We start from the raw sequence: 25,535 nt of genomic DNA on the forward strand, positions 1-25,535 counted from the left end.
GTTGGCCTAAAGCGGTTAGTTATCGGTTGCTATGACTATCTGATACGCAATAATCTCCAGTTAAACTTTGAGAAATCTAAAATTATAGCTTTTGGCAAAGCTTGGAAATCCTTCTCGTGGTCTTTCAATGGCAACCATATTCAGCAGGTTAGAGAGTTTAAGTACCTGGGTGTCTTTTTTCATTATCGACACTCCTGGACAACTCACCAACGGGCAGCGATTAAGTCTGCTAAGCTCTCGGCACAGGCTATTTTACGTTTCCACCATACGTGGGGCCACTCTTACATCCCTGCTGCGCTGCAGATTTTCGATGCCAAATCAGTTGCACAGCTTCTATATGGTGTGCCCATCTGGATGTCTGCATTACACAGTTCTGTGGAAAGAGTCCAATCCACATTTCTGTATAAAATCTTTGGTCTTCCCCACTGTGTGCCCTATGCTGCTCTATGCCTTGAAGGTGGCCAGCACAAGATCGAGACTCAGGCCTGGCTCAGATTCTCGAAATATTGGATTAAAATCTGTTTCTTTTCACCCAAGGACATCTTATTCCAAGCGCTCTTGGCAGATAGTCTGTTCCCAAAAGGCCTTGCCCTATTTCTTAAGAAAATCAAGACCCTGGGGCTGTCACCAGACTTACTGGGCTCAATACCCCCCTCCAGGGTGTTTCCAACAATCAAAAAAAGGGTTTTGGATATAGAGGGGCAATTTCTGCACAGGGCTGCCCAAAGAGTCTGCTCTCCACTCCACTTTCAGTTGCCCCTCAGCTATGGCTGTAGACCGAGCTATCTCTATCACTTAGAACAGCCACAAGAACGATGGGCTTTTACCCTTGCCAGATGCAATATAGTACCCTCGAACATAGTGCAGGACAGGTACAAGGGTTTACCAATAGAACTGAGACTTTGCCCGTGTGGTCAGGGAGTGGTTGAATCCCTGCAGCACATGCTATTTTACTGTATTCTGTACAAGGATATTCGCCTGTCCCATCTGTGCGCTTTTCTCTCCTCCCATTCCGGATGGGATGATATGAGGAAAATGCAGCATCTTCTAAGTGGCAATATTAAGGAACTTACCCTGTCAACTGCCAGATACGTATATGCCATCATGCAGAGACGTCGTAGCACAGTCTCGCAGAATGAAGAGCCCTAAATATGCTCTTGTCTGGCCCTTCCTACCCGTTACCCAGTGAACATTTTAGTTGTATGTTATTGTATTTGTCTGTTTTACTGTACTCAGTATGCCAATAAAGGTTTCTGACTGAAGAAACCCAAATAACATCTGTTAGCCATGGGAAGGAAGGTCGGGTGGTACAGCAGCACTGTTTGCCTAACAACATGGAATATTCTCGACACCCTCATGGACTATTCTAAGAACTCTTATGGATTACCCTTACGACACTCGTGGATTAGGACAATATGACTGAATCATCAGAATGGGATATTTCTTTTACAGGATTTTTCTTTCGTACAGTATTTTTCTTTTTACAGGATAATGATGGACTTTGGACTTTTTCCTACCTAATTGGACTATTTTGTTTTTTCTGATGGATTATCTGATTGAACCAGAGGGAAGGCTTTTTCTTATTTGCCTTCTGAACTTGTTTTTATTTGTTTCATTGGATTTTTGAATTCTTTTTACTATTTTTGAATACTTGTATATTTTTCATGATTTTTTTACTTCACTAAAATTTTGTAATTAACCAGCATAATGTTTGTTTGCTTGCTTTTGCATAAGTTGACTTTTCTTTATGGAATTTACTTATTTTATTAATAAAACAATGATTATAAAAATCAATTGGTTTCTTGAACAGTAAACTTGTCATAGGTCATCTGATGGTGCTGCCTAGCATAGCATAGGCATCCTTCAATCTCGAGAGACTATGGTAACATGCTCTGAATGGAGGAGTGTCCTCTCCAGAGCATGAAGCCCGGGTAAGGTAATATGGAGGATAGGCTGTTACCCAAGCAGCAGATCCCCCCTCTCCACATTGCTGAAATGGTCCAATGGAAAGGCAAGAGCCAATACAACTGGTTCCAGCAATGTTGCAGGAGTTGGCAGAACGACACATGCTGCCTTCGGGACTCCAGCTCCGGATTTTGCCTCGAGGTTAACTCCTGAAGCCTTTTCCATGAGTGGATATAGCCACAAGGCAGTGGAGGTTTGAAATTGGAGTTTTCCTTCTCCTAGATGGGCTGCCTTCCATGGCTGACGAGCCCCACCTACCCGGCCTGCTCTTTAATAGTGCAAAAGTATGATCTGATCCTTAAAACTTTCCTGACTCCCCGGCTTATGCAAATCTCATTGGCTTTCCTATTTACCATATTAATATAAAATTTGAGATATAAAATTTGAGAATTTCGTGCGCCGTTAGGCCCCACCCCCTAGGCCCCACCCCCAGGCCATGTGCTCAGGAGACAAAAAGAAAGCGCAGGGAAAAAAAAACTCAGCAAGGCATCCATGCAAACAGACCTGGCCTTCGCCCTCAGCCCAGCTTCCTAGGTAAAAGGGTCCAGGGTCCTGGAACACACTCTTTTAAAGGAGGAAGTCCCACCCCTAGGCCCCACCCCCAGGCCATGTGCTCAGGAGACAAAAAGAAAGCGCAGGGAGAAAAAAACTCAGCAAGGCATCCATGCAAACAGACCTGGCCTTCGCCCTCAGCCCAGCTTCCTAGGTAAAAGGGTCCAGTGTCCTGGAACACACTCTTTTAAAGGAGGAAGTCCCACCCCTAGGCCCCACCCCCAGGCCATGTGCTCAGGAGACAAAAAGAAAGTGCAGGGAAAAAAAACTCAGCAAGGCATCCATGCAAACAGACCTGGCCTTCGCCCTCAGCCCAGCTTCCTAGGTAAAAGGGTCCAGGGTCCTGGAACACACTCTTTTAAAGGAGGAAGTCCCACCCCTAGGCCCCACCCCCAGGCCATGTGCTCAGGAGACAAAAAGAAAGCGCAGGGAAAAAAAAACTCAGCAAGGCATCCATGGTGCTGCCACGGCCTTGCATACTTAATGAGTCCTGCCTGTGGTGCATAGTAAGTCTAATGACTACAAAGCCCACATGGTTTTCTATCAGAAATATTCAAAGGTACAAGGATGTTCTTATTAGGGCAGACTTGTAAAAAGGAAGGTTGAACATGCCTAGCTGAGCTATAGGACTCTCTCAGCACATTTTAGGGTGTACAAACTCCTGATTACTCTCTGTCGACCATCTGCGAGTTCTCTAGGGAACCGTGGGTGCTGACATGGTCGCAGCGGTGTTATGGACCACGTGCCGTGGCTGACATGGTCGCAGCGGTGTTATGGACCATGTGCCGTGGCTGACATGGTCGCAGCGGTGTTACGGACCACGTGCCATGACTGACATGGTCGCAGCAGTGTTACAGGCCACATGTCATGACTTCCATGGTGGCAGCTACACGATGAACCGTGTGCTGGATTTTGTAGTACCTCAAGATGACCAAATTTTGTTCCATCTTACAGCTTGTGTGGTTCTGATCCACAAGCTAAGTTTTGGTAGCAGAGGGACACAGATGCTTTAAGGAGCAACGTGTAGCCTCGAGCTGAACAGCCCTGTGTGTGAGCAGCAGCTTTCTAGGAAGCACTGTTTACCAGGAATTAGATCTTATGGCTGTGGCTTTGTGTGTTAGAATCTGGGGTGCTCTTTTAAGAAAGAGATTCCCAGAGGACAAGCAAACTGTTAGGAAACAATTGGAAATAACCAGTAATCATTTGCAGGTTTTTGCAGAATAGTAGTGAAGTAATCCTATGTTGCATTTCTTTTTGTTTTGGGTGCTTGCATTTGGCTCTGGCTGTGTCAATCCTATGATCTTAGGATCTCTAGGATGACTATGCCCAGTTTGTTTCTGGTTACCTGCATCCAGTTTGGCTCAGTGTCATTCCTGTGATTTTAGGATCTGTAGGATGGCCTAGCCCTGGTTGTTTTGGATATCTGCACCCAGATTGGCTGATGATCATTTCTGTAACTTTAGGGTTCACAGAATGACTTCACCTTTTTTACTTTTTGGATTTTTCAGAATTCTGGTTTTTCATCTGGCTGTGTCATCTCACTGATCTTAGGATCTCAGAGTGACAGCAGTTTGTCAGAGGTGCAGAGGAGATTTTGTTTCATTTTGGTTTTTTGGAGTTTTGTTTTTCTTGTGCCGAACTAGCTTAGGCTAGATAGCAAACAGAAGATGGAGGGAGAGAGATTGCCAACCTTACTGGAGATTATGCAATTTACTTGTGAGTTCATGCATCAAGCTATGGAAATCTTGAAATGGAAGGACGCTTTGATAGGGCAGTTGGAGCAGGAAAATTTGATGTTGTTAAAGGAAAGATTGGATGCAAGATCTTCACCCTGTGTCAGTGAGACAGACTTAGGTCCAGGAACTGACCTGATGCAACAATTTACACAAGAGCAGTATGACCCTTTTGAGGATTACAGTAACGGTATACTTCAAACTCTTGGATATCATACTGGAATTACCGATAACTTCCCTGGAATTACAAGTACTTTCACCGAAAGCTACGATGGCTCACAGTGGATTTTTAATGAGCCTACCAGAGGAGAGAGCAGTTTATCAGCCGTCCCAGCAGAGGATTTAGAGGCGCCTGGACAGCGTGCCGAGGGAGTGGAGGAAGGAGAGATCTCGCTTCGCCGAGCTGTCTCCGTTGATGGATTGGCTTCACACAGAACACCCGAGGACGTCAGCGTACTCTACAGAGGATCAGGACACCTCCCGTGTTTTACCCAAAGCCCAGGAAAGGTGAGAACCCCAGAACTTGATTGTGGGACTATGGGTTTGACAGCTAATGGGGAGGAAAAGCTTCTCCAAGGCCTTAAGGACTTTGCTAAGCCTGAGAAGCCTGAGGACTTTTGCTTAGAGCCAACAGCAGAATCCCAGTCGCCCCAGGGCCTGGGAGACTACCCAGTAATGGAGCCTATTTCAGTTCAGAATGAACATCTTACAATTCCCCAGTTGGCTGAGCAACCAGAACCATGGGAGTCAGAAATTTTTCAGGAGGGGGAGGATTATCAGACGGGTGAGACAGTGACTCAGCCTGAACTTTCTCCGGGAAAACTTGCTACATGTCAAATCTCAGCTGAAACAAGTAACCCCCCCATGCCTAGCCCAGTAGAGACTGTGAATATTAATTCTAATGAGCAGCCTTTAGCCTTATGGAAGCTTAGCAGGGACTCAGCTCTCCGTGTTGATAGACTAATTAGAACAGAGGGGAAAACTTCAAAGCAAACTGAAGGAGATAAAGATTCCCGTTCATTGGCCTTAACTCTGTCTGTTTCTAAAGAAGTTAATTGTCAAGAGGTTTTGCAGCATGGACCTTGGCAACGTTTTAATGGAACAGGGGAATTTGTTGCTAGAACATCTCCTGGCAGCCTGGAATAGTCATTTGCCTGTAGGGCCCAATTCAGATGGTTGAGTTCGGTGCTGGGAAACTGAGCTTCATAGTTCTGATAGGCACAGTCTACCAGTGTTTTGATTATGCCTCTTTTTGTCGTGGTTGGTGGTTGGAGTTTTTGTGTAGGTACCGGTCTGTGTGAGTGGGTTTTCTGTAGACCTTGTGTCCCAATAGGAGGTCAGGTTTGTGTATGACCATGACATCTAAGAAAAAAAAGGCATAATCAAAACCCATCCACACAGACTGGCCTCTGGTGGAATTTCCAGTCTCATCTTTCTAGCCATCCTTAAAGGGCTGTCTCCAGAATTAGAGACAGGACTCAAGATGAGGCCTCTCCAGTGACTCATAGAGCGGAACTAGTTAAATATGGGCACGAATGAAAAACAACTAGATAATAGGTGGTTCATTGGTTTGGGTTGTTTGTCAACCAGAGAACCCAAGCTGACTGGAATCATAAAAGTTTTAGCATTTTCATTAATTTTCTGTTTCATTGCCCCCCTCCTGCCCCGATACCCTCCTTGCCTCCCCTCTGTTCCCACGGCCGCCGTCATGAGAGGAAAGCTAGCAGTTGCTTCCTGAGGCTGGGCTGCCTGTGCGCATGTGCCTCCCTCTCAGCTGAGAGTTGGATTCACGCATGCGCAGTGATGCTTTCTCCAAAGGGGAAAAAACCCCAACATTTTAAGAAAAAATATATTTTTTGCGAGTCCAGGGCTGCTTCTGTGCTGAGAGGTGGGACCCTCTGTGCAGACAGCCAACCTTCCAGAGTTTGGCTGGGCTACCTCTCAAAAATTTTATTTTATTTTAATTTTTGCTCTTTTTTTGAGAGGCAGAATGGACAGCTCATGCAAATGGTGCTCCTCTCAGCAGGTAACCCTCCTCTTGGCTGAGATGTGGTTGAATGCGCAGAGGCAGCTCCAAGATTCCTCTCAAAAATGCTGGTGGTTGTCTACTTTCTTTAAAAGGCAAAGGAACAGGGACCCGGGAAACTACAGGCTGGTTAGCCTAACGTCTGTTCCTGGGAAGATGGTGGAAAGCCTCATCCAAGAGAAAATCCTACAGGAGAATAAGCCTTGCTGAGGTAGAATCAGCATGGCTTCTGTAAAGGCAAGTCTTGCCTCACAAACCTTTTGGAGTTCTTTGAAAAGGTCAACAGGCAGGTGGATCTGGGCGAACCCGTGGATATAGTCTCTCTGGATTTTCGGAAGGTGTCCCTCACCAAAGGCTCCTGAGAGAACTCCACAGTCAGGAGATAAGAGGGCAGGTCCTCCTATCGACTGGGAATCGGTGGAGAACCAGGGAAAAGAGAGGAGGTGTCAATGGACAAATTTTCACCATGGAGGGAGGTGAAGAGCAACGTGCCTTCAGGGATCTGTCCTGGGACCAGTGCTTTTCAACCTGTTCATCAATGACCTGGGGACAGGGATAAGCAATGAGGTGGCCTAGTTTGCAGATGACATGAAACTTTTCCAGGTGGTGAAGACCAGAAGGGATTGTGAAGTGCTCCAGAAGAATCTCTCCAAACTGGGAGACTCGGCGGGAAAATGGCAAATGTGTATCAATCTAAAAAAATGTAAAGTAATGCACATTGGGGCAAAAAAATCACAACTCTACAGATCACACATCAATGACAAATATCTGTGTAGGCATCCTTCAGTCTCGAGAGACTATGATAACGTGCTCTGTATGAAGGTCTTGGAACAGTGTCTTGTTTGGCTGAGAAGGCCAATTCGAGAGTGACAATCTCTTCCACATTGAAGACAAATACAATCTGTCCCCTGTCCAGCTCCCTGGTTTTGCTTGTTTCGGGACTGCCTCTTTGCCTCGGCCTGCTGTACAAGTGTCTCTTCAAATTGGGAGAGTCCATGATACACCGCCTGTCTCCAGGCTGAACGCTCAGATGTCAAGGTTTCCCATCTGTTAAGGTCCATTCCTAAGGCCTTTAGATCCCGCTTGCAGATGTCCTTGTAACGCAGCTGTGGTCTCCCTTGGGGGCAGCTTCCCTGCACTAATTCTCCATACAGGAAATCTTTTGGAATCCGACCACCAGCCATTCTCATGGCGTGTCCAAGCCAGCTGTCAAAATCGGGTTCAATGCAGTTCAATGGGGGAGAAAAATAAATTCACCAAAAATTAACGAAGTGTCAGATCAAAGCCAAAATAAGTTTGCACATGTTTTAGAAGGTGCATTAACGATCCCAAGCAATTAAAAACGTTTTTGAACCTTTTATTATTATTATTTATTTTATTTATATCCCGCCTATCTAGTCGATTAAGACCACTTAGGACACACTTAAAATTGGAAAAAACGGACATCGGAAAGCCACTGAAATGCATTGAATAGGCTTCAATGCATTCCAATTGGGGAAACATTGTATAGCTTAGCGATGTTTCCTATGGGGATTTTCGCTTAAGGATGGCAATCCGTTCCCATTGGAACGGATTAAACGGTTTTTAATGCATCTCTATGGGAAATAGTGTTTCGCTTAGCAATGTTTTCCCATAGCAATTTTTTAACCAATTAACATCGTTAAGCGAGGCGCCACTGTAATTACTATGCCAGTGGCTGAGGTGCCTCTATGTGTCACTGGAGAGGCCTCATCTTGAGTCCTGTCTCTAATTCTGGAGACAGCCCTTTAAGGATGGCTAGAAAGATGAGACTGGAAATTCCACCAGAGGCCAGTCTGTGTGGATGGGTTTTGATTATGCCTTTTTTCCCCCTTAGATGTCATGGTCATAGACAAACCTGACCTCCTATTGGGACACAAGGTCTACAGAAAACCCACCCACGCAGACCGGTACCTACACAAAAACTCTACCACAAAAAAGAGGCATATTTATTTATTTATTTATTTATTTATTTATTTATTTATTTATTTATTTATTTATTTATTTATAATCAAAACACTGGTAGACTGTGCGAATCAAAACTGTGAAGCTCAGTTTCTCAGCACCGAACTCAACCATCTGAATTGGGCCCTACAGGCAAATGACTATTCCAAGAATTAAATCACAAGAGCCATCAAACCAAGAAAACAATACAGAACTGAAGAGCAAAACAGCTACCCACAAACATTCCTGCCATACATCAATGGGGTCATGGACCACATGTGGAAACTTTTACAAAAATGCACCCTATGAACAGTATTCAGGATCACCACACAAATATAACAAATGTTACGGTCAGCAAAGGACAAAAGGGACCCCACATCACTGTAGGAGTATACCGGATACCTTGCAGTTATGGCCTGGTATATATCGGGACCACAAAATGCAGCATTCACATCAGAATCAAAGAATAGGACAGACAGTTGCAGAGTGAAACAACAGGAAAAATGGGCAGTAGCTGAACATGCCCTAAAACAATATGGACATGAAATTCTATTTCAAAATACAGCAGTACTGGACAACACCAGCAACCATTTTGTTAAACTACACAGGGAAGCCATTAAAATCTACAAACATCAACACAGTTTCAACAAAAAAGAAGAAAGTCTAAAACTCAACAAAGCCTGGCTCCCTGCACCAAAAAATACGGCCTGCAAAAAGGTCAACAAACTCTACCCAGCCACAAGGACGGTTGATCACTGCACCCTGAAGATTAGCTAATGACACCCATCAATCAGAGTGACGTATCATCTTATCACAACAATACACCCATAACAAAATACAGCCTGAACACCATAATCAACAAAGCTCCTGAAAAGGACAAATGCTATCCTACGGCTACAAATAGACAACCATCCCATGAACTACACCAGAACACAGAGTTTTAACTCCTGTCCTCTGAAGATGCCGACCAGAGACTGGTGAAACGTTAGGAAGAAAAATCTCCAGAACATGGCCAAAGAGCCTGGAAAATCTACAACAATGGATGATATTGTAATAAGAACTGAAAGAATTAAGGGACAAGGAAAGGCTGTGAAAAACTGGAATGCACCTGGTTGAGAGGAGCTGCATGGAGTTTGCTTAAAGGCATCTAACATGTCTCCATCAATGTATAGCAGTGCCATTTAACCATTCAAAATTCGACAACTTAAGACTAGATGGCAACAGGCCGCACATTTCTGATAATAAAAAAGGGCAACGAACCCAGTAATTATCGACCAATTACATGCCTTCCAACAATGTCCAAGCTCCTCACAGGAGTGCTGGCAAGATCAATATCTAAACATTTAACTGAAAACTCCCTCTACCCAACTGAAGAGAAAGGGAACTTTAAAAAAGTCAAGAGGCACGAAAGATCAGCTGCTTATTGATAAAATGATACTAAAGAATACAAAAAGGTAAAAACCAAACCTTAACATGCTCTGGACAGACAATAAAAAGTCATCTGACTCATTGTCACACAGCTGGATTAACACCTGCCTAAATTTTTTTGGGATTAGTAAAAACATGGTGAAGAAATTGGGGAAGTTAACATCAAATGAGGAATATTTCAGGCAGAATCTTTGTCACCACTGCTGTTTAACATCTCACAAATCCCTGTGTCAATAATTTTAATTAAACCTGGATTGGACTACCATATTTCAGAACAAGCAGGGGGAAAAAATCAATCATCTGTTTTAAATGGATGACTTAAAACTAGATGCAAAAAGTTCCACAGAGATAAAATTATGGCTAAACAGTGCAAATATTTAGGTAAGATATCCAGAGGAAATTTGGAATGGACAAAGTTGCTGCTCTGTCTATACACCATGGAAAGATTTTTTAAAAAACTAGATGGAGTTTTAAAAATGGCAATGTTCTAAAATCACTTTCAAATGATGACAATTCTAAGCACCTTGGAATACTAGAAGCAGACAACATCATGCACACAAAAATTAAAGAACTGACAGAAAGAGGAGATACTGAAATACTTTCCCTTTCTTTTCCCCATCTTGTGCCACAATACTATTGTTGTTTTTTTACTTTATTATATTGTTTTTATTCCATTTTTATTGTTAGCTGCCCAGAGTAGACTTTGATCTAGATGGACAGGATATAAATCTAATAAAGCAATAAATAAAAATAGACTGTGGAAAACCTTAAAATCAAAATTAAATGGGGGAAATACAATCAAAGCCATAAACATATAAACTGTTCCAGTAATTAGATACCCATCTGGAATAATAGAATGGACTCAAATCAAAATCCAGAAAACCAGAAGAATGACTGACAGAAAAGAAGGAGAATGTAACTTTTAATGGTATTAAAACTGTTCTAAATAAATATTCTAAGTGTACATGTATATGAAATAAAAGAAAATGCAATTTATAAATAAACTAATGAAAAGGATAAAAGTGACTGAATTGGTTTGTAAATAATAAAAATGTTGATTAATGCCATTTAAATGTAAAGTAATAAGAATGATATGCTACCTACTAAAAGAGTAAGCCTAGAGTAAGTATGTATTACAAATGTGTATATGAAAATTGTAATGGGAAAAAAAGTTGTTAGAAATATTAGTAAGTAAAAGCATATGTTGTTCATGAGGGTAAACTACCGTAGGTTTTACCCCATGAAACAAACTTTCCAAGGGGGGAGGTATGTGGCAAAATGCCCCACGTCCCACCTGCCCCTCATGTGGATCTCTGGAGCTGGAGCCTATGAGAGGACAGCAGGACGGAGTCAAGAAAACAGAGGCCGTTGGGAAACGCAGAGTGAATGAGAGGGGAGGTTCTGGGGGTCTTTAGGAGGGAGAAGGGAAAGTTGATGTGGTATTGTTGGTTTATGGATTAAAGCATAGTTAAAAGATGGAAGTATAAATACAGTGGGGTCTCAACTTACAAACTTAATCCGTATTGGAAGGCAGTTTGTAAGTCGAAAAGTTTGTAGATCGAATCTGCATTTCCCATAAGAATGCATTGAAAACCATTTAATCCGTATCTGCACTTTTCTGTGCATAGAAACTAATTGTTGTTGTTTAGTCGTTTAGTCGTGTCCGACTCGTCGTGACCCCATGGACCAGAGCACGCCAGGCCCTCCTGTCTTCCACTGCCTCCCGGAGTTGTGTCAAATTCATGTTGGTTGCTTCACAAACACTGTCCAACCATCTCACCCTCAGCCGTCCCCTTCTCCTCTTGCCATCACACTTTCCTAACATCAAGGTTTTTTCCAAGGAGTCTTTTCTTCTCATGAGATGGCCAAAGTACTGGAGCCTCAGCTTCAGGATCTGTCCTTCCAGTGAGCTCTCAGAGTTGATTTCCTTTAGAATTGATAGGTTTGTTCTCCTTGCAGTCCAGGGGACTCTCAAGAGCCTCCTCCAGCACCACAATTTAAAGGCATCAATTCTTCGGCGGTCTGCTTTCTTTATGGTCCAGCTCTCACTTGCATACATTACAAGAGGAAAAACCATAGCTTTGACTATTCGGATTTTTGTTGGCAAGGTGATGTCTCTGCTTTTTAAAATGCTGTCAAGATTTGTCATTGCTTTCCTCCAAAGAAGTAGGCGTCTTTTAATTTCGTGGCTGCTGTCTCCATCTGCAGTGATCATGGAGCCCAGGAAAATAAAATCTGTCACTGCCTCCATATCTTCCCCTTCTATTTCCCAGGAGGTGATGGGACCAGTGGCCATGATCTTAGTTTTTTGATGTTGAGGTTCAGACCGTTTTTTGCACTCTCCTCTTTCACCCTCATTACAAGGTTCTTTAATTCTTCCTCACTTTCTGCCATCAGAATGGTATCATCTGCATATCGGAGGTTGCTGATATTTCTTCCAGCAATCTTAATTCCGGCTTGGGATTCCTCCAGTCCAGCCTTCCGCATGATGTATCCTGCATATAAGTTAAATAAGCTGGGGGACAATATACAGCCTTGTCGTACTCCTTTCCCAATTTTGAACCAATCAGTTGTTCCATATCCAGTTCTAACTGTTGCTTCCTGTCCCACATATAGGTTTCTCAGGAGATAGATAAGGTGGTCAGGCACTCCCATTTCTTTAAGAACTTGCCATAGTTTGCTGTGGTCCACACAGTCAAAGGCTTTTGCATAGTCAATGAAGCAGAAGTAGATGTTTTTCTGGAACTCTCTGGCTTTCTCCATAATCCAGAACATGTTGGCAATTTGGTCTCTAGTTCCTCTGCCTCGTCGGAATCCAGCTTGTACTTCTGGGAGTTCTCGGTCCACATATTGCTGAAGTCTACCTTGGAGGATTTTGAGCATAACCTTGCTAGCGTTTGAAATCAGTGGAATTGTACGGTAGTTGGAGCATTCTTTAGCACTGCCTTTCTTTGGGATTGGGATGTAGACTGATCTTTTCCAATCCTCTGGCCACTGTTGGGTTTTCCAAACTTGCTGGCATATTGAATGTAGCACCTTAACAGCATCATCTTTTAAGATTTTAAATAGTTCAGCTGGAATGCCATCACCTCCACTGGCCTTGTTGTTAGCCAGGCTTTCTAAGGCCCACTTGACTTCACTCTCCAGGATGTCTGGCTCTAGGTCAGCAACTACATCATCTGGGTTGTCCGGGATATCCAAATCTTTCTGATATAATTCCTCTGTGTATTCTTGCCAGGGGGATATTTTTTCTTTTTTCCCCCTTAGGTCAAGAAAACGAAGCCAATTTTAAAGCATGTTTTAAAGCATGTTGTGCTGATTTTTTCAGCACAAAGACACACAGGCAGGAGTCTGGAAATCACACCTCAGCCTTTTTAGGTGCTGAGGAAGCCTCCAGAAGCCTCTTCAGAGCCAGCCGATCAGCTGTTAGGCAGGGAGAGGGGGGCAGGAGCGGAGAAGGGCACAAAATGGCTGCCAGGCTCCCTGCTGGCTGTCGGCTTTTAGCTGTTTGGTGCTCTTTTTCCTGCAGTTCGGGGGCTACAAATGCCTGGTAAGTGACTTTGTTTTATTTATTTTTAAGTTTCTGACCCTTTTTTCCCCTCCAGAAGCCTCTAAGGGGAGGGAGCGGGCACTTTTTTCCTGTTTGTAACTCGAGGGAAGTTTGTATGTCAAGTACTTATTTCCCTATCGGGCGGGTTCGTAAGTTGAATTGTTCGCAAGTAGAGTCGTTCGTAAGTTGAGACCCCACTGTAATAGACAGTCATCAGACAGTGTTCCAGTGATTAACAGTTAATTAACTTTTGTTGCGCACACCCCCAGTGTCCCCTGTATGTTTTCCCCGTCACACAAGTTCACCTTCGGACACGACTTGTTCTTTTCACTCTTATTCATTGCCACCAGAGGGTATTGCCCTCACTGTACCAATTATGAATCTCAGACTATTGCTGCCAAATGTAACAAGGTTTCTTTATGGAGTAGTAAGTAAATCACAGAAGAAAAATCATGGATGTTCTATTATTATTCATTCAATAGACGTCGATTTGATTACATGTACACTTGCTTGGATTCATTCACTGTAATCAAGGTCTCAATATATTCTGAGTGTCTATGTACTTCTTATTGCTTTTAACCTTTTTATATTTTCTAACACACCAACATTCCAACCTCTTGTCTAAACCCTTGACAATCTTCTCTCTAACTGACTCTCTGTCTCACCCAGTTATCTTGACTCCGCCCCTCCTGTCCTGTCATAGGCTCCTGCCCTAGAGCATTAAAATGACTGACAGGAGTGACGGGTGGGCTGTCCGCCACATACCTCCCCCCTTGGAAAGTTTGTACAGTATCATGGTTTGTAATACCTACAGTAGGTTATCCTCGTGAACAACGTATGAAATAACTTGCCCATTTTTAAAATATCTTCTTTAAAACATTGCTCAGTTAAACATGTGATGAGATGGGATATTTGGTTGAGATCTTGTACTGAAGATGGGTTATGTAGTAGATAAATAATACAAGAGGGATTCCATATTGGTTCTCTGCATAAATGATTTTTGCAATGGTAACAAAATATCTGCTAGTAGGAGGATGGGAGAATGCTCTTCTGAAGGCCTGAGAAGAACATTCCATGATAAGATAGATGGACTTTGTTGTGTCTCATTGCAAGCCACCAAAACCCAAATAACATCTGTTACCCATGGGAAGAAAGTCAGGAGGTACAGAAGGACTGTTTACCTAACGACGTGCCGTGATTGGATGTCACCATGAGAAGTGGAAGATACGCATATGCCAGGTAAGCTTGAAAAAGGAACTTTTACCTATGGACGATGATTCGTGGGGTTTGATGAAGAGGAAGTTGGGAATAAAATGGCTTTGTACCATGTGGCTTAGTTATAGAGAGATGTGATTATTAGCAGTAGTTAAGTTAATAGATTAGGATATTTATTTTACAGGATTTTTCTTTTGTACAGGATATGATGGACTTTGGACTTTTAAACTCTTTTGGATTATTTTCTCCATTTTGTTTTTCCTGATGGATTACCTGATTGGATTAGAGGGGAGGTATCTTCCTATTTGCCTTCTTAACCAATGTTTACTTGTTTTCTTAGATTTTTGAATTCTTTTTACTATTTTTAATACTTGTATATTTTTCATGATTTCTTTACTTCACTACAATTTTGTAATTAACCAGCAAAATGATTATTTGCATGCTTTTGCATAAACTGACTTTTACTTTATGGAATTTACTTTTTTCTTTAATAAAATAATGATTACAAAAATCAATTGGTTTCTTTAACAATAAGCTTGTCATAGGTTACCTGATGGTATTGCCTCGGCTTATTTTACTTGATGAGTCCTGCCTGTGGTGTTTAGTATGTCTAAGGACTACAAAGCCCACATGGTTTTCTACCAGAAATATTCTAAGGTACAGTAGTGTTCTTATTAGGTCAGACTTGTAAGAGGGGGTTATGTACATGCCCTGCCTGGGCCCCAGGACTCCCTCAGCACCTTTAAGGGTGTGCAAACCCCTAATTACTCTCTGTCCGCCATCCAGGTGTTCTCTAGCGAACCCTTGGTCGTTACAAAACATATACCATATATCCTCACTCAAGTACACAGTTTAATGCATATTAACATAAATTACATTTATCAACATTTTTATTACTTGCTATACAAACCTTACTTACCATTAATACATATATATAACTTACATTTTAACTCAAAACAAAGAAGAACTGGATCAGAAAACATGGAACCTTATGAACATGCATCACACACTACATCCAAAAAAGTGATGTGGACAGATTATATTTACCACGAAAAATCAGAGGCCGTGGATTACTGCAAATGCAGCCGGTAGGAGAGAAAGAAAAAAAGGAGCCTAAGTATTTATATCAGTACAAGTAGAGAAAAATTACTGGAAACAGTGAAAATGGAGACTATTTTGAAAACAACAGAAACCAAAGCTCAATATAAGAAACAAGAATTTTAAAAGAAATTAAACAGCTGGAAAAATAAACCAATACATGGACAACACCTGAGTAATAGCGATGGAAAGCATGATGATAATTCAACATGGGTATGGCTAAAACTGGGGACCCTTAGGAAAGAAACCGAAGGCTTGATTTTTGCTGCACAAGAACAAGCACTCCAAAGCAACGTGATGAAAGCTAAGATCCAAGGGGTTAGTGCTAACAGCACATGTCGACTCTGCCAAGACAAAGATGAAACCTTATCACACCTCATCGGTGAATGTCCAAAGATTTCACAAACAGATTACAAGGTTAGTGCACTGGTCATTATGCAAAAATTAGAACTTGCCAGACTCCAAAAACCCATGGGAACATCAGGTAGAGAAGGTGTCAGAAAATGAGGAAGTCAAGATCTTGTGGGATTTCTGGATCCAAACAGATAGACACCTTGACCAGAGATGGTAGGAACAGAAAAAAGAAATGCCCGGATCATTGAAATTGCAATTCCAGGGGAGGCCAGAGTTGAAAATAAAGAACGGGAAAAACTAACAAAGTACTGTACAGAGACCTGGCCACTGAAACATCTTGCCTCTGGGTGCAAGATATTAAAAAATACTGAGGACAAGAGAAAGACCTGGAGATCAGGGTCATCCCAGGATTAGGAGGAGAGAAGTTCTTGGGGAGAAACTGGCCAGGGATAGAAATCCTGGCTGAAACAGGGGAGGTGGAGGAAATGTCATCAGAAGAAGAGGAGTTGCACATTTCAAGAGAACAATTACGAAAATGGCAGCAAGAGGATTCAGAACTGGAGGATATTAGAGGCAAAGTGGGACCAAAAAGGGACTACGTAAATAGAGCAAAAGATTGAATTGAGGGATGGGATCCTATACAGGGTAGTAAAGTCAGAATGTGTGTGCAGAAGAAGGACAAATGGTTTTACCCCATAGGTTACAGAGGGTGGTGCTTCAATTGGCTTGTGACCTACCCCAAGAAGGACCCACCTGGGGGTGCAGAAAACCCTGGCCAGAGGAAAACAGCGGTTCTTCTGGCCAAACAAGGAGGAAAGAGGTGGATGAAGGCTGCCGATCACATCCCCAAGGCCCATTCGCCCCAGTGAAGGCCACCCCCAGCAGGGCCATGAATACCGAGGCCCCTCCTGGACGGGCCTTTTGACAGAATAGGGATATTTTCGAGAACAGGTTTCCCTCTCAAGAGGTCTTCCCTGGCCAAGGATCTCACTTTATGAGTTGGACCTTGGAACCAATGTGGAAACTGTAAGGGGTGAAGCCACCAAAGGTTTGCATTTATCATCCCCAAGCAAAATTGGCATGAGGAAAGGTTTACTCGGACACTGAAGGGCACATTGAGAAAGTTAACTCAGGACAAACCCAGATATTGGCACACATCGAGGGGGTTTTGGGGGGAAGGTTTTGATCGTGGAGTCTTTCTCCAAAGTAGCCACTTTTCCAGACCGGGATGGGGCACCAGGGGCTGTCCCAGTAAAATCCATCTCTGGAACCTGGGATTCGTAGGGTCTGGGGACCTAAAGGATGGCCAGAACCTGGGAAACCCCTTGGATGCTCAACTTTACCTTGGATGCCTGGAGATAACCCCACCTGGGGTTGTCTCCAGGTTGGTCGGGAAAAAGGATCTCTCCAAAAGAACCCCCCACGCAGGAGCGGCTTCTTCTGTTCACCCTCCTGGATCCCAAAAGAAGGAAGGAAACGTTCGGGAGAGGCCCCACACCAAGCAGCATGTAACCCACAGCAGTTAATGCAGGGTGGAGCCCAGCAGGATTGGGAGCTAAAACAATAAGAACACTCTGCACATGTTCAGAGAGGCAGTGTGTAAAATAACTGTGACATTTACTCACGTGGCCCCTGCTCGTTTCACCCAACACAGAGCTCACACGTCCTTGATCTCGCTGCCACCTGCTGACCTCTGTCAACACCCTTTAATTAGAAAGATTGAGGTCCAAGCTGAGGATAAAGTTGAACAACAGAGGTTTATGGATTACAGTTGGCTTAAACGGGTTCTTCACAGACTTTATTAGATTATTAATAACATGTTTCACATCTCTCCAACGCTGGTCACATTGCATTGGCTGCCCATCTGTTTCCGTGTCAACTTCAAAGTTTTAATGCTTACTTATAAGGCCCTAAACGGTTTAGGACCTCGATATTTGGCGGAACGCCTCCTCCCACCAAGGTCTACCCGGATCACCCGCGCGAGTCAGGAGGTGAGGCTGAGGAGCCTGACGCCGAGAGAGGCCCGGAAGGAGAAGACACGAAACCGGGCCTTCTCGGCGGTGGCTCCTCGCCTCTGGAACAATCTCCCTCCGGCGATTCGTGCGGCCCCCACGCTGGGCACCTTTAAAACCCAATTAAAAACATGGCTGTTTATTCAGGCCTTCCCTCCAGCCAACTCTTGATTTTTTTTTCTTACTTTTCCTTTTTATCTTTACTGCTGTTCTTGTCTGATTATTATATATTTGTCTATGTTTTATTATTTGATTTTATATTTGGAAGCCACCTAGAGTGGTCCGGTGGGCCAGATAGGTGGGGTATAAATTAAATAAATAAATAAATAAAAATAAAAATAAAAATAAAAATAAAAACAAAAACAAAAACAACAACAACAACAACAACAACAACAACAACAACAACAACAACAACAATAATAATAATAATAATAATAATAATAATAATAATAATAATAATAATAATGTCTTTTCACTCTCTATAAGTTCCACACTCTTAACCCCTTCAGGCTCACTCTCTCTCTGCTCCCCATCTGACTCCTCCTCCTCCTGCTGCCAAGCCTCTGCAGCCCTTTGATAGGTTCATGCACACCAGCTCATAAATATGAATGGGATGAGTGACTTGGATGATCGCCACATTCCTCCACCACCCCCCAAGAAAAAGTTTGTTTCATGGGGGGGGGGGAAGAGATGTCCTTTCTGCCTCTGCCCAAAACCCATGGCCTCCCTGGGCCCTCTTTCTCTTTCTGCCCTGCTTTCCTTTCTGGATTAAAAAAAGGGTTTTCCTGCAATGCCACCAGGAAGCCCCCCTGAACACACACACACACACACACACACACAAACACCCCCAACACACAGGCACAGGGAGGGAGGGGGGCAACCCGTCCACCCACCCCCACAACCCCTTTCCTGCAGCTTGGGATCTGGTGGGCCCCTCCCTCTCCTCCATCCAGATCCACTGAACCAAGAGATGATCCTGAAGAGTTCCCTTCAAACCCTATAGACTGGGAGGGGGGAGGGGGATCCTGAAGAGGCTCAGGATGGGAGGCCAGGCATCGGGGGGGGGGCAGCCTGAAGGAGTGGAACCCCCTTCTCCCCCAAAGCCCATGCCCCACTTGCAACCTGGGGTGTGAGGTTTGGGGGGTGTTTCTCTGCAGGAAGGAGAAATTGGAGGGGGGAGAGAAAGAGCACCGGGAGGGGGGACGCTCCCCCCTTCCCCCCCCCTCTGCCACCCCCCTCAAAGGCAGCCTGAAGGATCCGGAGAAAGAAGGGGGTCGAGGAGGACCCCCACCGACCCGCACAGAGAAAAGGGCCCGGGTGCCTTGCTCGGGGGGGAGGGGAACGAGACCCCTCCCAGACTTCCCATTCGGGGGGCCCCCTCCCAATTTAGTCCCCCCCCATGCGAGGAGGAGGAAGGAGGGGGGGCAGGGAGCAAAACAAAGAGACCCCCCCCCAGGCCTTCGTGCAGAGGAGACCGAGCGGATTGTGAGGGTCTCTGGGGTTGGGGGGGGGAGAGAGACGGTCTTACCCCCCCCCAAAAAAAACACGCATCTCTCTGCAGCCCCTTTTTACCCCTTAATCCACCACTCAGTCTTGCAAACCCTTGGCTGGTCCTCTGGGAATCCCCGAGGAGTGGGTGGGGAGCGAGTGGGAGCATCTTCCTAGGGACGCCCCCCCCCCAAAAAAAAAACCCCACTGCTCTCTCCTCCCTCCCTCCCTCCCTCTCCCCCCCCCACCTCCGTCCGGATCCTCAAAGCGGAAAAAACTCCCAGGCGGGGAAAGAGGTCGGAAGAAACAGCGAGAGGGGGGGGGGAAGGGGTGAGGGAGAGGGCACGGCCTCCACTTCCGGTTCCGGGGGGAGAAGCAGCCTCCCCCTCCCACTCCCTCTATAGCTTTCGTAGCTCTACGTTCTCCCCCTCCCTTCCCTCCCAACCAATCGCCGCTGAGAAGAGGGAGGTGGGAGGGGCGATTCTTCTCTCTCTCTGGGGAGGGAAGGGAGGGGGGAGAACGTAGAGCTACGAAAGGTGTAGAGGAGTAGGAAAAGGAGGAGGGAACCGTGCCCCTCCCTCCCCCACTTTTCCCTCTCACCCCGCCCCCTCCCGACAAAAGGAGACCTGGCTGAAACTGCAAAAAAATTAGAACATGAGAGTTTTAAGATTAATGTCAGTAGGAATAAAAGAAAAAAAATTATAATTAGTTTAAGATTGTACACGACACCAGTGACACTGAATATAATAAACTCAGACTATTCTAAGGCCTGCTGGAAATGTGATGAAGAAATTGGCACGTATCATCTTATGTAAAATTAAAGATTGGCACGTATTGTCATATGAAAAAATTAAGATTTTAAATTAAGATTGCTGGAAGAAATATCAACAACCTCCGATATGCAGATCATACGTCTCTGATGGCAGAAAGTGAGGAGGAATTAAGGAACCTTGTAATGAGGGTGAAAGAGGAGAGTGCAAAAAACGGTCTGAAACTCAACATCAAAAAAACTAAGATCATGGCCACTGGTCCCATCACCTCCTGGGAAATAGAAGGGGAAGATATGGAGGCAGTGACAGATTTTATTTTCCTGGGCTCCATGATCACTGCAGATGGAGACAGCAGCCACGAAATTAAAAGACGCCTGCATCTTGGGAGGAAAGCTATGACAAACCTTGACAGCATCTTAAAAAACAGAGACATCACCTTGCCAACAAAAGTCCGAATAGTCAAAGCTATGGTTTTTCCTGTAGTGATGTACGGAAGTGAGAGCTGGACTATAAAGAAGGCTTCTTAGGCATCCTTCAGTCTCGAGAGACTATGGTAACATGCTCTGAATGGAGGAGTGTCCTCTCCAGAGCATGAAGCCTGGGTAGGGTAATATGGAGGATAGGCTGTTACCCAAGCAGCAAATCCCCCCTCTCCACATTGCTGAAATGGTCCAATGGAAAGGCAAGAGCCAATACAACTGGTTCCAGCAATGTCGCAGGAGTTGGCAGAATGACACATGCTGCCTTCGGGACTCCAGCTCCGGATTTTGCCTCGAGGTTAACTCCTGAAGCCTTTTCCATGAATGGATATAGCCACAAGGCAGTGGAGGTTTGAAATCGGAGTTTTCCTTCTCCTAGACGGGCTGCTTTCCATGGCTGACGAGCCCCACCTACCCGGCCTGCTCTTTAATACTGCAGAAGTATGATCTGATCCTTAAAACTTTCCTGACTCCCCGGCTTATGCAAATCTAATTGGCTTTCCTATTTAGAAGGCTGACCGCCGAAGAATTGATGCTTTCGAACTGTGGTGCTGGAGGAGACACTTGAGAGTCCCCTGGACTGCAAGGAGAACAAACCTATCCATTTTGAAGGAAATCAACCCTGAGTGCTCACTGGAAGGACAGATCCTGAAGCTGAGGCTCCAATACTTTGACCAAATTTTGATAAGATAGAACTTCATTATTGCTCAAAGGAATTGACTGCTAGAATATTAATAGCTAGATTCTGGAAAGATAAAAATGATATTAAATTAGAAGATTGGTACAATGAAGTATGGGACATTGAGCTAAATGATAAATTGACTACTGAACTTAAGATGAAAAGAAGGGAAATAAGTTCAATTATTTTTTTATGCTATTTGGGGTTGATTTATTGAATTTGTATTAGTGAAAGGAAAGGGGAAAGCCTCTAAACAACAAACAATACTATTTTGGAAAAGAGGTTCGTATTAAATGTATTGTTCCAAAACGTCCCATGGGTATGGGGGTGCACTGTGGTTTAGATTGTAGTAGTAAATATTTTGTTATCTTGCATTTGTTTTTGCTATGGAAATTTAAAAATAATCTTAAAAAAAAGATCTTGCACTCCGGATCAGCCCCTCCTCCCGCTTGCTCTGCAATGCACGAAGGCCTTGCAAGGGGAGGGGGAGGCATCTTTTCTTTTTCTTGTGCCACCTCCTCTTCTGTGGGAGCGGGATTTGGAGGGCAGGGGAGTCTGGAAGGGGTCCCAATCCCACTCAAGCAAGACACCCAGGTCCTTTCTCTGAGAGTGTTGTGGGTCTTCCTCAGCTTTCCTTCGAGCAAACCTCCCTTCTTTCCCCAGATCCTGCAGGCACCTTTTTTGGGGGGGGATAGGAGGGAGCATTACCTGAATTCTCCCCCAACTTCTTCCTCCAGGCATTGTACACCCCCCCGAACCTCAACCCCAGGTGGGAAGCGAGCTATAGGGTGCAGCGGGGAGGAGGGAGGGAAAGGGCTGTAAAGGGGGCGGGACATGAGGGGCTCCCAGATATGGGGCTTCGGGGCAGAAGAGGGGGTGAGCTGTGGGCGACGGGGCTCCCTCCCCCAATGCCTGCCCTGCCATCCCAAGCCTCTTCTGGATCCCCCTCCCCCCTCCCAGTCTGTGGTGTATGGAGGGGACTCTTCAGAAGCATCTTTTGGTTCAGTGGCTCTGGATGGAGGAGATATGGTCTGGATGGACCATATCCCCCTCCCTGACCAAGTCCCAGGCTGGGGATCCCCTGCAGGAAGGGGGGGTGGAGGGATTTCCTCCCTCCCTCTGTGTTTATATATGTGATAGTAGTGGGGAGCTTCCTGGTGCCATTGAGGCAAAAGCCTTTTTTTCCTGAGAGGGAAGAGAAAGAAATCCAGGAAGGCCACTGGTTTCGGCCGAGGCAGAAAGGAGATCTCCCCCCCCCAAAGGACAGGATCCTCAGGCCTGCTCTCCTGGCTGCAAGGAAGAGGCTTCTCCGGGTGGGGGCCTTTCTCCTGGAGGCACCATTCAGAGCCGTCCTGTTTGCAAAAGGCCCCTCCCTCCCAGCTTTTTTTTTAACAGGGGCTGCTCCTTTCTCTGCCCCAGCAGATGGAAGAAGGTGAAAGACAGCTGTCCAAAGGGAAAGCCTTTTGCTCTTCCTTCCTCCCGGGATCTCTCCAGAGGGATCCTTTGGCTTCTTCTCTTCTCCCAGGGAGGGGGGGAGACGGAGCTGATCTCTCCCGGTTCTTCCCAGGACTGAAAGAGAAGAAATCAAACGCCAGATCCCTCCAACCTTTGCAAGGCAGGTGAGCTCTTTTTATTGCCATCTGAGGCATCACCATACGATTAAGACAGTCATCATCATCATCAAGCTCGTTCTGACTTGGGTGACCCTTTTTCCAAGGTTTCCCAGGGAGAGAGTCCTCAGAAGGGGTTTCTCCTTTCCTTCTCCTGGGACGGTGGAGCTGGCCCAAGGCCGCCCTGGCTGGATCTTCCCACGGGAGGCAACCCATGGGGGGGGGAGGAATCAAACTCCCAACCTCCAGCTCTGCAGGCACTGATCCTGAACCCCAGAGCTTACCAGCCACCTACACTCCCGTCAGCAGAAGCCACTTGGATAAGGATGTCGGAGCATTTGAGCCCCATCGCCAGCAGTCACAGGAGCCTTTGGGGAGGGGGGGCGCCACCCCCAGGTCTCCTGTAGCCACTCTTGAGGGACCAGGAGGCCACAGAAATGGGCTTGATCCGACTGGTTCTTCTCCGTCCCTCTCAGAGGACTGGGCGGGGGTGACATATTTGTCTTCTTCGGCCAGCTCCACCATTCCAGGAGAAGGAAAGGGGAAACCACTTCTGAGGACTCATTACCTGGGAAACCTTGGAAAAAGGGTCACCCAAGTCAGAACTGGGTTCCTGTCACATCCAAGGCCTTTTCATGAGGGGAAGTCAGTGATTCCGTTGCCGTACTGCTCAAATAGTTACGAAGATTTTCCAGATATATATAAACCAAAGTCCGGCTTTGAGCCCATGATGGTTGTGTCCCCAGGGGTTGGCGTAGTTTTGGTCACCTTGGGGAGGTTTTCCTCTGGGGATCCCAATCCTGGACTTTTGCTCAGAAGCTGCTCCGTCCTCTGCTGGGTTGTGGTATCTCTGGTAAGACTTATGGCTGAGGGGTTTTCTCTCGCTGGTGACATCCTGTCAGTCCTCGTTCCCTCTCGTCAGGGTTCTGGTTAGATTCTGATGAGACCAGTATTCTTTCATCAGAATACGGGTTGAATGGGGAGAGTGTCTTTCCCTGGGAACTTGTCATCATGACTGTACAAAGTCGCTCTGGTGCAGATGCTAACCCTCCGGGTCGCTTGGCTAAAAGGCTTAACCCTGTCTTTAAACAAAGGAATTTGTTCCCAGTATCAAGTATTTATAGCATAATCCAACAGCTGTCCTGTTTCACAAAAATGCACCCGCTGTCCTTTAAATTGGGGTTTCTTGCCCTGAAATGTCATAAAAATTTGAACCATGGACTCCAGTACAGTCTGATGCATTCCTTTGTGGGTGGATGCTTTGTTACCCATTTCACAGCTCTAAGGAGTAGGAGAAGGATAGAGAGGGGCCAAACGCTGAGGGAAGCCCAAACAGAAAGAACAAGAAATAGGGCCTTCTCGGCAGTGGACCCTCGCTTTTGGAACAGTCTCCCCGCATAGGGTGGCGCGAAGGGAAAGATGGGTGACCCATTTGTTATGGATGTGGGGTCGCCGGCCATGTAAGAAAAAACTGCCTGGGGACGGATTGTTCTTGGGTGGGGCAGCAAGTGCTGGAGACTCTGCCGAAAACAACGATGGCAGGACATTGGGAGGTGGACGTGTGGGTGGACGGGGAGAAGAAACGGGCTCTGATAGACACTGGGTGTGGTAAAACGCTTGTGAGAGACCTTAAGGGGGAAAAGAAGGAGGAGGGGCTGTTAGTGAAGTGTGTGACGTGTGCCATGACGTCACCTGCCTGTCTTGGCTAAGGCTGGAGTTTCCTGGCCTATGGCAAGGCAAGAGGTGGGTCTTATAGGGGTGGAGCTTGTGTATATAAGGGGGGTGTACAAGGAGAGAGAAGGTTGTTGAGGGTGTTGTTGTTGGGGAATTAGTGGGAGAGTGACAGGGTTAGGTATAGGTTAGGTAACTGTGTGTAAAGTAACAAAGAACTGTGCAGGGTGAAGGTCTCATAAATATAGTATTACTAGTGATTCTTTTTCTCAGTGATTTACATTTTATTTTTGTAACCAATAAACCATCATTTTTATTTGAAATCCACAATAAGTCTGAAGTGTCAGGTTTATGTGTGGTTGGTGGCAGCGAAGTACTGTGTGTGTGTGAAGGATCGTGACCTGTCATCTCTTGTGGTGACGTAGGTGGAGGTGGCAGTCGCGACAAAGTGTATACATGGAGATGCTAAGAAGTATCAGACTGTGTGGGCTGATGTGAAGGTGGGGAGAGATGAACGATGGATGAACATTGGGGGAGTGCCTGGCCTGACGAGGGAAATGCTATTGGGAAGGGATTGGGTTGGAGACCGCACGGTAGAGATGCTTCTAGGATTGTCATTGCTTTCCTCCCAAGAAACAGGGGTATTTTAATTTCGGTAGAGACTCTTAAAGAAGGTTTGCAAGGCGATTGCAGAGTTATTGAAGATAAGACGGATTTTTTTACAGGACGCGTCGCGGGAGCATATGAGGGTGTGGCAGCAAGTTGACCCCTCTCTACAAGAACATCAACAGAAGGCTAAGCCTGCAGGAACTATAGTAAGGGGACAAAGTGGGTTGGAACTGCATGAGGGGTTGTTGTGGGTAAAGTATAAAATGAATCATAGAATTATGGAAAAATGAAGTTGGAACGGGCCTAGAAGGCAATCAAGTCCAACTCCCTGCTC

General features: G+C 45.3%; 2 protein-coding genes across 3 annotated transcripts in view; one reads left to right on the top strand and one right to left on the bottom strand.

Moving 5' to 3' along the window:
- LOC140702911 (uncharacterized) overlaps positions 1 to 19,774 on the bottom strand; it is a 34,379-nt gene extending 14,605 nt beyond the window's left edge. The window contains exons 1-3 of one of the 2 annotated variants that reach the window (XM_078382510.1): positions 19,632 to 19,774; positions 17,509 to 17,614; positions 1,268 to 15,504 (exon numbers count right to left, since the gene is read on the bottom strand). The gene's annotated coding sequence lies outside the window, so the exon portion shown is untranslated. The remainder of the gene's footprint in view (positions 1 to 1,267; positions 15,505 to 17,508; positions 17,615 to 19,631) is intronic. The other variant, XM_078382511.1, reaches the window with a different exon arrangement.
- The window catches only part of LOC140702925 (uncharacterized), a 208,957-nt gene that overhangs the window by 127,365 nt on the left and 56,057 nt on the right, over positions 1 to 25,535 (top strand). The gene's annotated exons all lie outside the window — the stretch shown is intronic.

This window comes from Pogona vitticeps, chromosome Z (assembly GCF_051106095.1).
Source record: "Pogona vitticeps strain Pit_001003342236 chromosome Z, PviZW2.1, whole genome shotgun sequence".
In the NCBI taxonomy this organism is placed as follows: domain Eukaryota; kingdom Metazoa; phylum Chordata; class Lepidosauria; order Squamata; family Agamidae; genus Pogona; species Pogona vitticeps.